The sequence below is a fragment of the Physeter macrocephalus genome, chromosome 18 (assembly GCF_002837175.3).
Source record: "Physeter macrocephalus isolate SW-GA chromosome 18, ASM283717v5, whole genome shotgun sequence".
NCBI classification, from domain to species: Eukaryota; Metazoa; Chordata; class Mammalia; order Artiodactyla; family Physeteridae; genus Physeter; species Physeter macrocephalus.
The window spans coordinates 89494212-89508409 of NC_041231.1; the positions used below are offsets into that span (position 1 = coordinate 89494212).

Here is a 14198-nt window from a genome sequence, read left to right on the forward strand (position 1 = left end):
CAATTCCTTTATATCACACTAAAACAATCTGTAATCAATGTTTTCTTGTTATCTATAAATACCTTTTATAGATGCTTTGCTTGAATCAAGATCCAAAATATTTCTACTCATTGTATTTGGTGGTTATATTTTTGAAGTCTCTTTTTGATCCCCAAAGTCTCCTCTTCTCCCATATCCCTCCCTGTTCCTCCCACCCTCCCATACCATTGACTTTTATTAAAATAACAAGAATGTCCCATGTTCTGGATTTGGTTGATTGCCTTCTTGTAGTAGGTTTCTCTATTTCTCATATTTCTTATAGACCAGAAGTTAGGTTTAAATCCTTGATTAGATTCTGGATCAATTGTTTTTCCAACAGTGTTCCAAAAGTGATGAGTTTGCCACTTTTAGTTATTCTAAGGCGGAGCAGTGACTGAAGTAGTGAAAGTACCCTCTCTTCTTTGTAAAGTTCTCCATAATTTTTCACCTAGAGGTTTTAATATCCATTAATGATGATTGTCTAAATCAGTATTCTCATTATAGAAGTTGTAAGATGGTGATTTTTCTAATTCTGTCGTTCCTACTCCTCTATTAGTTGAAAATCTGATTGGCGAAATCTTCCTCATTCAGGAGGGCTATACAGTTCATACCAGAAGAATAAGATAATCGTTTCCACTTAATTACTACAGATTTTTCTCAATTTACAATGGGGTTATGTCCTGATAAACCCATTGTACTTTGAAAACATCATATGTCTAAATGTACTTACTACAACTAAGGTACTAAAGATCATAGCATAGCACAGCCTACCGGAAAGATGCTCAAAAGACTTACATTAACCTACAGTTGGGCAAGGCCTATTTTTATAATAAAGTATTGAAATTCTCATGTAAATTATTGAATACTGTACTGAAAGTGAAAAACAGAATGGTTCTAAGTGTATTAGTTATTTACCCTCATGATCACGTGGTTGACTTTGGGCTGACTCTTGCTGACCAGCCTCGTGAGAGAGTATTGTACCACATATTGCCAGCCCAGGACAAGGTCAAAATAAAAAATTTGAAGTACGGTTTCTACTGAATGCTTACTGCTTTCACACCAGTGTAAAGTCAAGAAATTGTAAATCGAACCATCTTTAGTTGAGAACCATCTGTAGTTTTCATAGTTATGAGCGGTGCCTTGGAAACCTCTTCTATTATTAAATGTTATCTCTCTCCTTTTATTTGAGTATCATTATGAAATAATGAAATTTTTATAGCTAATTGTTTAGCAATTGCTGTCATGTGTATGATGCTTTAAATGGCCTTATTGACTAGTAGAAGACCCTTTCCCTAAGAAACTTAAAGCCTTCTTAAAACTGCTGATTTATACATAATTTTAATGAAAACTACTTCTTTTCACTCTGAAAGTTTGTAGAATCATTTTTTTCTTGTTCCCAGTGTTCTGAAATTTCATATGATGTAACTATTTTCATCCATATTCCTCAACTGCTTATTTCCTTAGTTAGCTCTTTCAGTCTGAAAATGTGTGCCTTCCCTTTCACTTTGCTGACTATTTTCCCTCCATCTTCTCTGTCTCTCCTTCTAGTACTTTTATTATTTAGATGTTTAATCCTTTACTTTTCTCATTTTTCCTCTCCTATCTTTTTCAGTCTTTGTCTTTTTGCTTTACTTTCTGGGAATTTTCCTCAAAGCAATCTCTTCTACTGGGATTTTTCTTTTATTGGGATTTTCTATTTTTATGTCATTAATTTTAATTTCAAAAATCATATTATATGTTCTTTGAATACCCCTTTTATGGATCTTTTTACTCTTTCATGGATACAATATCTTCTTTATCTCTCTGAGGGATTAATAAGAGGGCTTTTAAAAAAAATGTATTTTTCATATGTAAGGTTAGGTACTTAACACAAGACCTACCTCACTTTTTAAAAAAAAATTTTATTTATTTTATTTATTTTTCTTTTTTGGCCTCACTGTGCAGCATGCGGGATCTTAGTTCCCTGACCAGGGATCAAACCCATGCCCCCTGCACTGGAAGCACAGACCCCTAACCACTGGGCCACCAGGGAATTCCCAGACCTACTTCACTTTTGATAGCAGCTTCAAATTTGAGTGTTCCCAAGGCCAGCCTCAGGTTTGATACTTTGCTAGAAGGACTCACAGAACTCACTGAAAGCTTTTATACTCACAGTTATGGTTTATTACAGTGAAAGGACACAGAATATAGTCAGCCAAGGGAAGAGATACATGGGACAGAGTCCCAGCCAGTTGAGAGCATGAGGTGCTGTCACAGTCAAGGGTACAAGTAGGCATAGATAGGAGAGCTCATGGACACTTTGCTCCCATTATATTCTCAAGTTCCCTTAACAGGGACCTGGGGACCTATCTTTTGTCTTTTTCTATTGGTTCTGGTTGTGGGAAAGGGAACCCTGTGATGTAACTGTTTTAGTTCAATTAAATACTCAGTCTTGTTCTGTATTTACCGACAGGGAGACCACAGTTGCTGTGGCAATGGTCAGATGTGGCCAGAGCCCTTGAGTGTAAGATAGTGGTATAGAAAGGAGGAGGGTTTGAAGATGCTGAGGAGATCAAAAGCAGAGGCACTTTTTTTAAAGCAACAATGTTTTGCCATCACCTCTATCTATTTCCAGAACCTTTTCATCATCCCCCAAAGACACTCTGTACCCATTCAGCAATAACCCTCCCATATTGTCCTTCCCCCAATCCCTGGTAACTTCTTTCTGTCTCTATGAATTTGTCTGTTCTAGATACCTTATATAAGTGGAGTCATACAATATTTGTCCTTTCATGTCTGGCTTCTTTCACTTAGCATAACATTTTTAAGGTTTATCTGTGTTGTAGCATGTATCAGAACTTTATTCCTTCTTTATGGATGAATACTATTCCATTGTATAGATATACCACATTTTGTTTATCCATTCATCTGTTGATGAACACCTGGGTTGTTTCCACCTCCTGACTGTTGTTAATAATGCTGCTATAAAAATTGGGGTACAAATATCTATCTGAGTTCCTGCTTTCAAAATTTTTGAGTATAAACCTGGGAACAAAATGGCTGGGTCATCTGGAAATTCTGTTTTGAGAAACAGAGAAGAGCTTTTGAGAATGAAGTTTATCTTTTTCTTATTGGGACACTAAAACGATGAGATTTCGTGAAGTTGTCTTGGCAGGCATTCCTCAGCTTTCAAAAAGTTTCTTTTTAAACATATGGCTATTGTTAGGTTTTGCTGAAATGGCATTATTTATATAGAATATAATTGGAATTGACAAGAAGGTCTCAGCTGAGCAAGGTCTGTCATAATGACCTTTATTTAAGATGGTGAGAAAAGATACCAGGACACAGGCTGAGAGTGACTGCCATTGTATTTCCTGGTCCCACCTGGTATTTGCCTTTCGTGCCGGTCATTTACTGCCATGTTGTTCAGGAGCAGAAGAATGTGCTCACCATCTGGAAATCTTGTGGTATAAGTAGATCTTTTTTTAATTCCTGCACTCTTTGAGCATTATCTTAATTTTCTGACTCAGTTTTTTCCACACTATTTCTGAGCCATGACTCTCTTGATTTGGTGGTGGGAACAACTATAATTATTATTCTCTTTGGAACAGAAGTGTGATGGCTGCATGATGGCCATGGAATGGAGACCTTCTTTATCAAGATGCTGTCAACTATGGCTGACATAATTTAGTGATCAACTTAAGTTAGTTGGTATTGCCTTAGGAGTAGAGTTGCCTGATAAAATACAGGATTTTAAAAATATTTATATTTAGATACACAATGAATACTTCTTTTAGTATGAGTATGTCCCACGTATTGCAAGGGACACACTTATACTAAAAAATTATTCATTGTTTGTCAGAAATTCACATTTAACTATGCATTCTGTGTTTTTATTTGTTAAAAATCTGGCAACCTTCCTCAGAACACCAAATGCTTGTGAGACCCTTTCTTTTCTTCAGAGCATTGTTCAGTGAATGCACTGCCTGTCTGTGTGGCTTTGTTCCATGCGTGATGCAGCTGACTTCTGTCTCTCACACCAGTGCCCTGCAGGATACAGACGGCAAGTGTATCTAGTGATGAACCATGGTGGATAACACTGGCAAGTCAAGGATGCAATTGCCTGTATATTCTCCGTGGGGCTGGAATGCATATTAGACAGGGAGGTGATTTTCAAATTTGGGAAAAGCATGCCTGAATGGAATGTCTCAGCTGAATTCCTGAATGAATGGAGACTATGCCTTTCTTGCCCTTGGATGGGTGGGGAATTGGGAGAAGGGGATGGAGTGCTAAGATAGGGAAGCAGGAGTCAGACCAACCACCTTTTTCGCATTTGTGTCCAAAAGGACTGTAAGCCCAGGCATTAGCTGATAATGAGCCATTGCCTTTAGTTCTGCCGCTCAGCTCCAAGTCAGAAAGGACTGCCACCCAAAGTTGAGTCTTTTTACCTTTAAGACTTCGGCGCCCTAGTGAAATTTTCTCCTGCTGTTCTTTCTGCTCCAAGCTTTCATATACCTGAATCTTCTCCTGTTTTTATATTTTAAGCTCAATGACTATAACCACTACAGCTGCTAGGTGAAGTTAGGCAAATTTTCTATCTGTGTCCAGATTGGCTTTGAAATGAGGTTTGATAAATTAAATTATGGTCATCTGTAGAGGAGTGGATGAGAAATAATGATTTGGAGTCATGTCATAATGTCACAGCAGCACAGAGCTCTCTGGATCATTTTTTTTTCTTCTTTCTTTCTTTCTCTCTCTCTCTCTTCTTTCCAGATGAAAGAATTCTTTATCTCTTTTCCCACCCAAGCCACCACAAGCCAATGTCCAGTATATCACAGGAAAGAGTTACTTTTTTAAACCAGGGGGGTGCTGTAAAAGGCATTTGAGGGCCTCATCTAGATAGTTTTTCAGCTTATTTTCCTTTTGACAGCTTTAAATGGCCTTTTAAAATTGCCAGGAGAGTAGATTCATATTTTTATCATTCCACCTGCATAGCATTTTAGACACATTTATATTCCTGAAAGCATAATAATACATAACATTTAGCATTTAATTTATGACTCCTGCCACATCTGGTAAAAAACTCCTTCTGAAGCAATAAATCAACTTCTTCATGTCAAATTGCCATTCATTCTTTGACCTCTTCCATAATTTATAGTTTGTGAGTGCAAAATGGGAGAAGCAGCTTAAATCAAGTGGATTTTAATTAACAATCTTAGAAAATTCAGAAGAATATTTGCAGTTTATTCATGAGGGGAGAGGACTTGGTTGCTAGAAAGAAAAAAAAAGCAGCTCATTTCCATGGGTACAAATTGAAGTCTATTCTGGGTGCTTCGAAACCACAACATGAAGATTTTTCTCTGCTTTGAGTTAGAAAGACAAAGTGATTCTGATAGAAAAAGCTGTCCAAGCTCCCAGGGCAGAATCCATTTTCTAGGAGAGCTTTTGAGGGGAAAGAGTAGGGGGAGACATATAACCATCTTCTGCTTATGCAGCCTTTAACAGAGTTGCCTGGCTGCTGACACGGTGCCTTTCATGTCAAACAATTTTATTTCTAAGCTTTTCACACTGTGTCCTAAGTAGCTTCTATTAGCATTGTCCTGTCCGTTTCCTTGGCAACAGAGCTGGTCAATTTAGACACCATTAAAGAGCTGCGGAAAAAGCAACAGCCAGCAGTGTGATGGGCAAAATTACAGAGAACAAGCTGAATACAATCCTCGCTGGAGGAGATGCATTTTCTTCCAGGGCCCATTTTATTGTAATTAAAATTGAAAAGCTCCTTTTAAACGGGGCCCTAGAGTAAGCACAAACCAGAGTCATCTACTGTACAACCATTGCAGCTGCATTCCTTAATGTTATCTCTTTAACCTTAATGGATTGCTTGCACTTTTAAAAATAAACAAGGAGGGAAAACCTAGGGGCAATATGGTAGCTTTTTGTTATCCATCTTTAGAGTCGATATAGGATAGAGAGCGACAACTCTTTTCATATCTGAAGTCATGTTTAAATGGAGCAGGAGATCCTCCAGCTGTACATACAATGATTCCAGTTTATCTTGCATGAGAAAATAAACTTTTATTTCAGATATCATAGGTAGTCTCATTTGCTGTTTATCTCACTTCATTAGTTGTGGCGACTTTATGTAGCCATTTTCCTCCAATAACTACATGGACCATTTTGAACATGGAATCAACTAGAACTTTGAAATTTTCGGGACTGAGTTTTATGTTGGTAGTTGGCTTTGCACTTACCATTGCACTCACAGCTTTTTGTATGTAGGATAGGATAGGATGGAACATGATTTGAGGTAGGGGAGATCTTTTCTCCCAGTACGGGATATGTTAAAAATTCCTTGTCCTCTGGGATGAATGTAAGTTAATTTATATACTGTGTATATTTGAAAATGAGACAAGAAGATTGATTACTTCTATGGGGACTTGAAGGTAGCTTCAATATCATTTTCACTTTAAGAAGTTAGAGAGTTTGTATTTAGGAATTGGGAATTTTTGATTCTATTGTCTGTACTATGGTGGGTGCACTGGGATTCTTCAGTGTTTGCATCTTTTATGCTTTTAAGTTAGTCTCATCTAAATGGAACCTTGTAAGGCAGTGGATGCCTGTTCATAGAACATATCAAAGCAGAGACATAAAGCTTACTGTTGGAGACATCTTAAGTGGGAATCATGCCCCAGTAGAATGCTCAATTTCATGACTTCTGAAATCCATTCTTACACTGATATTTCATGATCTTGTCCCTGAAGATGGACAAAATGTATGTTCCCCAAAGTAGCCCAGTAATTAGTGGGAGAAAATGACCCCTGCACTTCATTTTCTACACTTATCTGGGAACATGCTTCATCTCTTTCTATAGGGCTCCTCTGTTTTGGCGGAGGGGGGGGGCGGGCAGGGTAATACAGAAATGTTCATTTCCAAGCCTTTTGGATTCCTCTCTTACCTGGTCAACAAATATAATACATGACTGTGTTCGTGAAAGTTCTTGATCAAATGTTACTAGGGTCATAAGGTTTCTGAGATTTCTCTGTGTTTTTTTTCATGCAGTAAGAATCAGCCTGAATCACATTTCCTGTTGAAGGGGTTACTAGAGCCTTAAAATCATTCCAATCAGGATCTCCATGGCTAGATAACAAAGATGCCAATTAATGTTGGTTGTAAAGGGGAACAGCAGGGCCCACCAGTCATTTTCCCATATGGCACACAAGAACAATTAGATACATAGGCTGACATTTCATCTTTGGAATTTACATAATGTATACTATGGTGATTGATAGGAAAGAGGTCCACAGACGTGACAGACTGACAGAGGATAAGGGCAGAAGCCGTCCATCTTTTTCATTATGATGACTATTTTAACGAACAGATCAACTCATTTCTGCAGTCTGTTAAATCATTTGACAAGTATAAACATCTGGAGAATAGCCCTGGGAATTGGGTTTGTCAGGTGAGGGCTCTTTGGCTGGCAGGGAGGGGTTGTGGGATTCTTCTGGGGCTGCTGATTCTGGGGAGAACCACTAGCTGCCCATCACAGGAGACCCTGCCTTTCTTGACACCAGGGGCTCAGGATGTGGAAAAAATTTGTGCCACCAAGACAGTCTCCAGTGGAAAGTACTTTTCTGTCCTTTTACATTCTTTCAGAATTCTCTCCAATGTCAAGTCTCTCTTAGTTTCCTTAGCGCTGAACCTGATTCATTGAATAACTTTGAGCAAATGACGACCTCTCCTAACCTCTTGTTTTCTCATCTGTGAAATGAGGATTCCCTCTGACACCCAGTTCCCTCTCCCGGTAGAATAACTCTTTCTGAAAAGCATTTTGGTCTCCATAGGGAAAGGTGTCATACAGCAGCACAGAGTTATATTTGATTCTGTACCATCCACAAGTTCAATGTGTGTGGTCCCAGCCAGGCTGATAAGCAAGCTAAGTGTTTCTCTGTGTGTGTAGGTAATAACACCTGAGAGAGGAAGCCATTTAAATGTCAAAATTTGAAGCATTAGATACCATTTTTTTCATGCCCTTGTCCCACTAGAACAGGGTTTCTAGCTTTGGCACTATTGACATTTGGGGATGAATAATTCTTTGCTGTGAGGAGCTGTCCTGTGCATTGTAGACTATTTACTAGATACCAGTATCACCTTCCCCTCCTTCCCTGAGTTGTGACAAGCAAAAATGTCTCCAGACATTGCCAAATATCCTCTAGGGTGCAAAATTGCCCAGTTGAGAAACTCTCCTCTCAAATGTGCTTGGGTAGTCATCCCAGCAACTTGAGATGGGGGTTGTGCTTGAATCTGGCCTAGGCTGGTGCTTATATAAACTAGCTGGTAGCTTCCAAGGTTTGAAGCAAATTGAAGAAAGCAAAAAAAAAGTCCCATTTTTAATATTTGAGTACAGCTAGTTACATGATAGTCTGCCGGCATTTTCCCCCACTGGATTGCTGCTGCCTCTCATAGTGATAGAACAAACAGGGGATGCTGGCCTCTGCACCCTGAGCTTTTCTTAGTTGAAGACTAAGGGAACCGTTGGGTCTACTTAAAGTCTATGGATTGAAAAGCAGACACCCAGCCTTGCTGTACGAGATACAGTCTCCTCTACTAATGATGTTATTTATATGTTTTCTTGGAAAAGCTTCCTGCTTCACAGTTGCAGCCCATTAGCTGGTTTTGTATCCAACAAGCATACCCATTGATTCTTCCTATATGCAGGATGTGATAGAAAAAGTTTGCACTGTGCTGGGCTGGCATAGTCTATAAACATGATGTAATCATTGTTCCATAAAACAATCAGGAAGGACCCTGGCTGAAATAACTAAGAGATGAAATACTACATCTACCACAGGAGGCCAGAGAACAGAAAGGTATTTGGAGATTTGGTTAATTATTCTGTCTGCCACCTGAAAATGCTGGGTATATTTTTTTGAAAAGCAAAATTAAACGTGATTGAAAGAGGATCTTTTTTCCTGAAAGAAACCAAGTGTTTAAGAATTTAAAATCCTTTTTTTTTTTTCTCAAAGAAAATGCCACTGTCACACACCTGTGTCCATTGACTGCGATTTTCTGTAGTGTAATTTATCAGTCACCTTACCTAACTGGAATTTAACTGACAGCTTCACCTTTCCAGGAAACGAATATGAAATCAGGAGGTTAAAAAAATTCTCTTGGCAATCAGAAGAGATCTCCAAAAACCCATGCGTTAAGGTTTCTGTGTTAATTGATCAATTAAATCATGAATTTCTTCACATCCATTTCAACGCATCCATTCAGTGACGACCCGTTCCCAGGCAAGAGGAAGCTCAGGTCTGGGAAGGAGGCTCCATGCTGTCTAGGCTGAGAGTCTAAAGTCTCAACACCAGGAGTGTTGTCTAGAGGGGCAATGTGGGCTCCAGGAGGGCATATTCTCTTGGCTCTTTGGACTCTGTGGCCTAAATGGGGAGGGGCACTGCTGGAAGAGGGACAGAGTAAAGCCCTTTAAAGGCCAAAGACCAGAGAGAAGGGACTCTTTTACCTACTTGTCTTAACAATCAACCCAGTGCCAGAATGTGGTTGAAATGAGACAGATGTAGTTGGCATGAGTTAAACATACACAAACCACTGAGGAGAGTACCTGGCGCATGTAGACACTCCATAGGTGTTAGCTATCTATACTGTTATGAGTGCTGGGAAAACCAACCCAAGTTTTGGCTCTTGGTATGTTGTGGGTACACTTCAAAAAACAGATCACTTGAAAAAAGAAAAAATTAAAAAAAAATTCTACCCTGTTGGGCGTCTGGTGTGCATTGTCTACAAACAGCAACCTCCTCAGTAGTGTATGCAGCCTGTTGCCTTTATGGGTTGCCCTTAGGGACCTTGGAGACAGCCCTTTCCAGTGGACATTCATGTATGGCCTCACGCTGTCCCCAGTATAGGCTCCAGACAGGTATGCACGGTGCGTTTGGAAAGCCTTAGGGCACAGTGGCCAGGGTCCACATTGGCCAAGGTGTAATGTCCATCCGCACCAAGCTACAGAACAAGGAGCATGTGACTGAGGCCCTACACAAGGGCTAAGTTCAAGTTCCCTGGCCACAGGAAGATCCACATCTCTAAGAAATGGGGATTTACTGAATGTAATGTGGATGAATTTGAAAACATGGTGGCAGAAAGGCGGCTCATCCCAGATGGCTGTGGGGTCAAATACATTCCTAATTGTGGCCCCCTGGACAGATGTTGGGCCCTGCACTCATGAGAGCTTTGGTGATGTCCCCTCCTTACTCATGTCCACCAATAAATCCTACTCTGCTGTTAAATAAATAAATAAATAAATAATGTTTTATTCAAACAAATAAAATTTCCAGCACTGCTATCTTCAGAGGGCATTTAAATGGTGCTGCGAACTTGGAGGTTTGGGCTTACAGGTTTGGTGGCACACTGAGGAATTGTTGAGGGCTTATAATCACACCTGTGGTCTGTGGATTAGCGCTTCTGTCAGTCAATTCATGGTGGCCAACACCTTATACTGGGTCTTGTTTTACCATCTTATAAATATTCAGGTTGGTCAAGGGAAGACACTGTTGACAGTATGGACAAAACAGTCTGAAGTCACCAGTACTGCTGGAAGAACTACTCAAACTGTATCCTGTAAGTGGTTGATCAGTTTTTTCCCTTTAAGGATTGACTATGATTTTGACCTTATAGCTCAGTTGTTGGGTCAGGTGCTCACTGATCTATTATTCAGACTTCACTTTCAGAGGAATGGTTGGCTTGCCTATTTTTTAAATGTGTAATAAATTAAAAGAAATTCTGGCTATATGAGTTACTGATTCTGTTATTCTTAATAGTCTGCTTTGGGAATCCTTTAAGAATATTGCTGGGCTAGCTGTGTCAAAGCACAGATGATAAATTGGCTTATAAAACTTTAAAAGTGATGTGGCAACTTTTTTCCCTCTTGATCACCTGTGCATCATTGAATTCCACATGAATCCAGAGTGGGACTGACTGTGGATTTTTCTGAGTTAACAAATCAAGGTGTCAAGTGAGGCTGGCTTATTACTTCTGAAAGCCAGCAATTCTGTCCAAAAGTCCGAAAATAGCAAGGGGCTCCAGAATGAATCATCTCAATTCATTTTAGGCTTTCCGTTTCCACTGAGTAATTTTTAAAATTCATCTAGCTGGGGAGAAGCCTAACCAGCGGGACTGTGACAAATCAGGGCCGGAAACTTGATAATGAAAAGGAGGACTTGGTACTATCAAACTTTAAACGTTTGGGCAAAACGTGCTGCCATTCACACAGTAAGAGGCTGGATGTAAGTCCGAGAGAGTGGTCCAAAGCTAGTTAAAAGCTGCAGGATTTATTTTATGCCATGTTGATCATTTCAGGTTATCAGAATTAGTTCTCTAGAAAGATAACTGTGTAGCGGCATAAAATACATTCAAAACATGAACATATTACTTTCTGAAATAATAAGGTCATCTGGTAGGGAAACACTTGTTTCTTTTCCTCCTGTCCTTGGTTCATTCCTCTTTAAACTGGTACTGCCTTTCTCCTTCCTCATTAATAAATCTTTTTGTTTCCTACAGAGGAGAATACATAAATCCTTCCTTTCTCCTCACAGAAAAGCCTGCAATTTATGTGTATGTTTTCTACTCACTCTCATTTGTGATGAATTTGTGGTTAGAAAGAGCCCCACGTTGCCCTGTTCTGTCAGTCAACTGAAGGGGAGCTGGGAGTTCACTCATGTAAACTTGCAGGAGAATGGCCACATATTTTTAATATCTGCATTTTATAGGAATATTAATAGGATGATCACTCTCAGTAGGTTCTTGAGAAAAGAAGTCACTTAAACCCCCCCCCCCTCATATCATACAGTGGTCTCTTGAGATTAGATATTAAACCGAGGCTTGTGACTCAGTATCAAGACTGAATCAGAAAAAAAATTTAAGTGGGTAGAGTTTTTCTTTGGGGAGATGATCTCCTTTGGGGGCATGTGGTAGGGTCTAGTTTTCTTTCTTTTAAAAAAATACTTATTTATTTATTTGGCTGTGCCAGGTTCTTAGTTGCGGCATGCAGGACTTTGATGCTGCATGAGGGATCTTTAGTTGTGGCATGCAAACTCTTAGTTGTGGCATGTGGGATCTAGTTCCCTGACCAGGGATCGGACCTGGGCCCCCTGCATTGGGAGTGTGGATCTTAGCCACTGGACCACCAGAGAAGTCCCAGGTCTAGTGTTCTTGTGCTGACCAGGATCCTCAGAAATATCCCAGGCTCCTGAATCTTTCCTTTTCCCTCTATTCCCCCTCTTGAACACGTGTCCATCTTATTATCTATTCCCTCAGCACTGTTCTTTGTTTTTTCAAGGTGACAGCCGTCTAAACTGAGAGATTATGCTGACAGAATTTAGATCTATGACATCTCATAAGGAATTCTAAGCTCACCCCTTCATTTTACAGAAGTGGGAATTGGTTCCAAATGTAGTCAAAGATTGTGTGCAAGATTTCACTACGACTTAGAGAAAGTCCTGGCATGGTAGTGGGGGTCCAGGTCTGGGGTCTTTGCATGGCAACTTCAACCTTTCTGATTTACCAGTGGCTGCTAGTCCCAGTCCCAAGGTCATTTTGATTAAAATGGCAATTCCAGAGAACACAGTGCAAGAAGCTGAAGAAATGACTCTAATGGTAAGAACACGAGAGACAGTAGCAGGCTGGTGTGGGTGCTCTTTTAGGAAAGAACAGATAATTTGGAGACCAGTCTTTTGGATGCCTTCAAATGCATACTGTTTGGTGATATGCTGAGATCTGCCTAACAACGAAGGCTGGCCACATGTAGCTGCTTCTTAGTTGTTGCCATTTGTCTCCAATAAGCTTTGGGGGGACCTGTCTACCCAGCTTTCTTCCAGTTAAATAATTACAGTCTTTCCCTTGATTTCCAGGTAACTAAAATTGAAGAAGGCAACATTTTCTTTCCAGATTTTCTCTGTTCCTCAAAGTACTTTTTAATTAAAAATACTTATTCTTCGTAGAAAATTTGAAAAATACCAGAAGAGTTGAAAGAAAAAAGAAAAAGTCATCACTTACTTTCTTGTTGAAGCCAATCACTGTTAACACTGGTATTTTGCCTTTCTGTTTTAATCTCATTCCTTTTTCAAGGTAAAGACTAATGGTAATATTTTTCTTTCTTTCTCTTTTCTTGACCACTTTTTTTGAAAAGTAATATATGCCCTTTAAAGAAAAATTGGAGAATGAAGGCAACTATAAAGAAGAACATGGATCATTATTAAGCTTGCACCCAGAGCTAGCCTGAGTGGCACATTTCATTACAGCCTCTTAACAAAACAAATTAAAAAAATCCATATTTCCCCATTTCACTTCTTAACCATAAATTAACCAGTATAAAGGTAAAAGGAGTTACTGATGTTTTTCGCTGGGGAAAGATGAAGACCTTTCAATTAGTTGCTAAAATCTGTTTGAATTTGGGGCAAAGATGGATACAGGTGAGCTGTTGTTTCAGAAGAAGACCTCAGGCCAGACTTTCTCCTATATACTAGTTCACATTTTAAAGCCTAGGACGGAACATTCCGAACTCAGCAGAGGTGCATTCTAAAATGTCAAGAATAATTGTAACTTCTTTCAGCTAGGTCTTTTTTTTTTTTTGTCCTTTTCAGAATGCCTAGAGACATGGCAAGCAGAACTTGTGGTCATAGGTGGGACTCTTGGTGATATATAACATGAAGGGATCTCTCATAGAAAGGATGCTCATAGCTTAAGTGCACTCCAGGGACTGTAGCTCATTACTGCTAGCTGTCTCTGAGTGAGCACACTTTATTGTTAATGCCAGAACACCAACGTCTTATGTGTTCCCTCACTTTTCCTCTGCCTACGTCTCTTTCTTCCGACGAAAGGGACAAAGTACAGTCTGAGAACACAGACTCTCTGATGGGGCCAGACTGATTGGCTCACTCTTCTCCAAATGTACCTTTTGCTCAGCTTGTGCCTCCAAACTGCAGTACCCTTGTTTATCTAATGGAATCATTTACAGCCTTCAAGACTATGTGAAACCCTTCTTGCTCATGCCCCACATAGGGGGTGCTCTTTCAGAGCTCCAGTGGCAATTGCTATCTCTATGTTTGGCCCTTATTTTTACTGGGGGAAATGAAGCTTAGGATATGTGGGCATTACTCTTAATACCTGTCCCTTCTCCGTGGAACATCATAGGTCCTGTG

The 14198-nt window shown here is 39.6% G+C and overlaps 1 non-coding gene across 1 annotated transcript; it reads left to right on the forward strand.

The window, feature by feature from the left end:
- The first annotated feature begins 9727 nt into the window (after positions 1 to 9727).
- On the forward strand, positions 9728 to 9864 carry LOC112064397 (small nucleolar RNA SNORA70). The gene has a single exon (XR_002891509.1). It is a non-coding gene; the product is annotated as a small nucleolar RNA SNORA70 (small nucleolar RNA).
- Positions 9865 to 14198: the final 4334 nt, after the last annotated feature.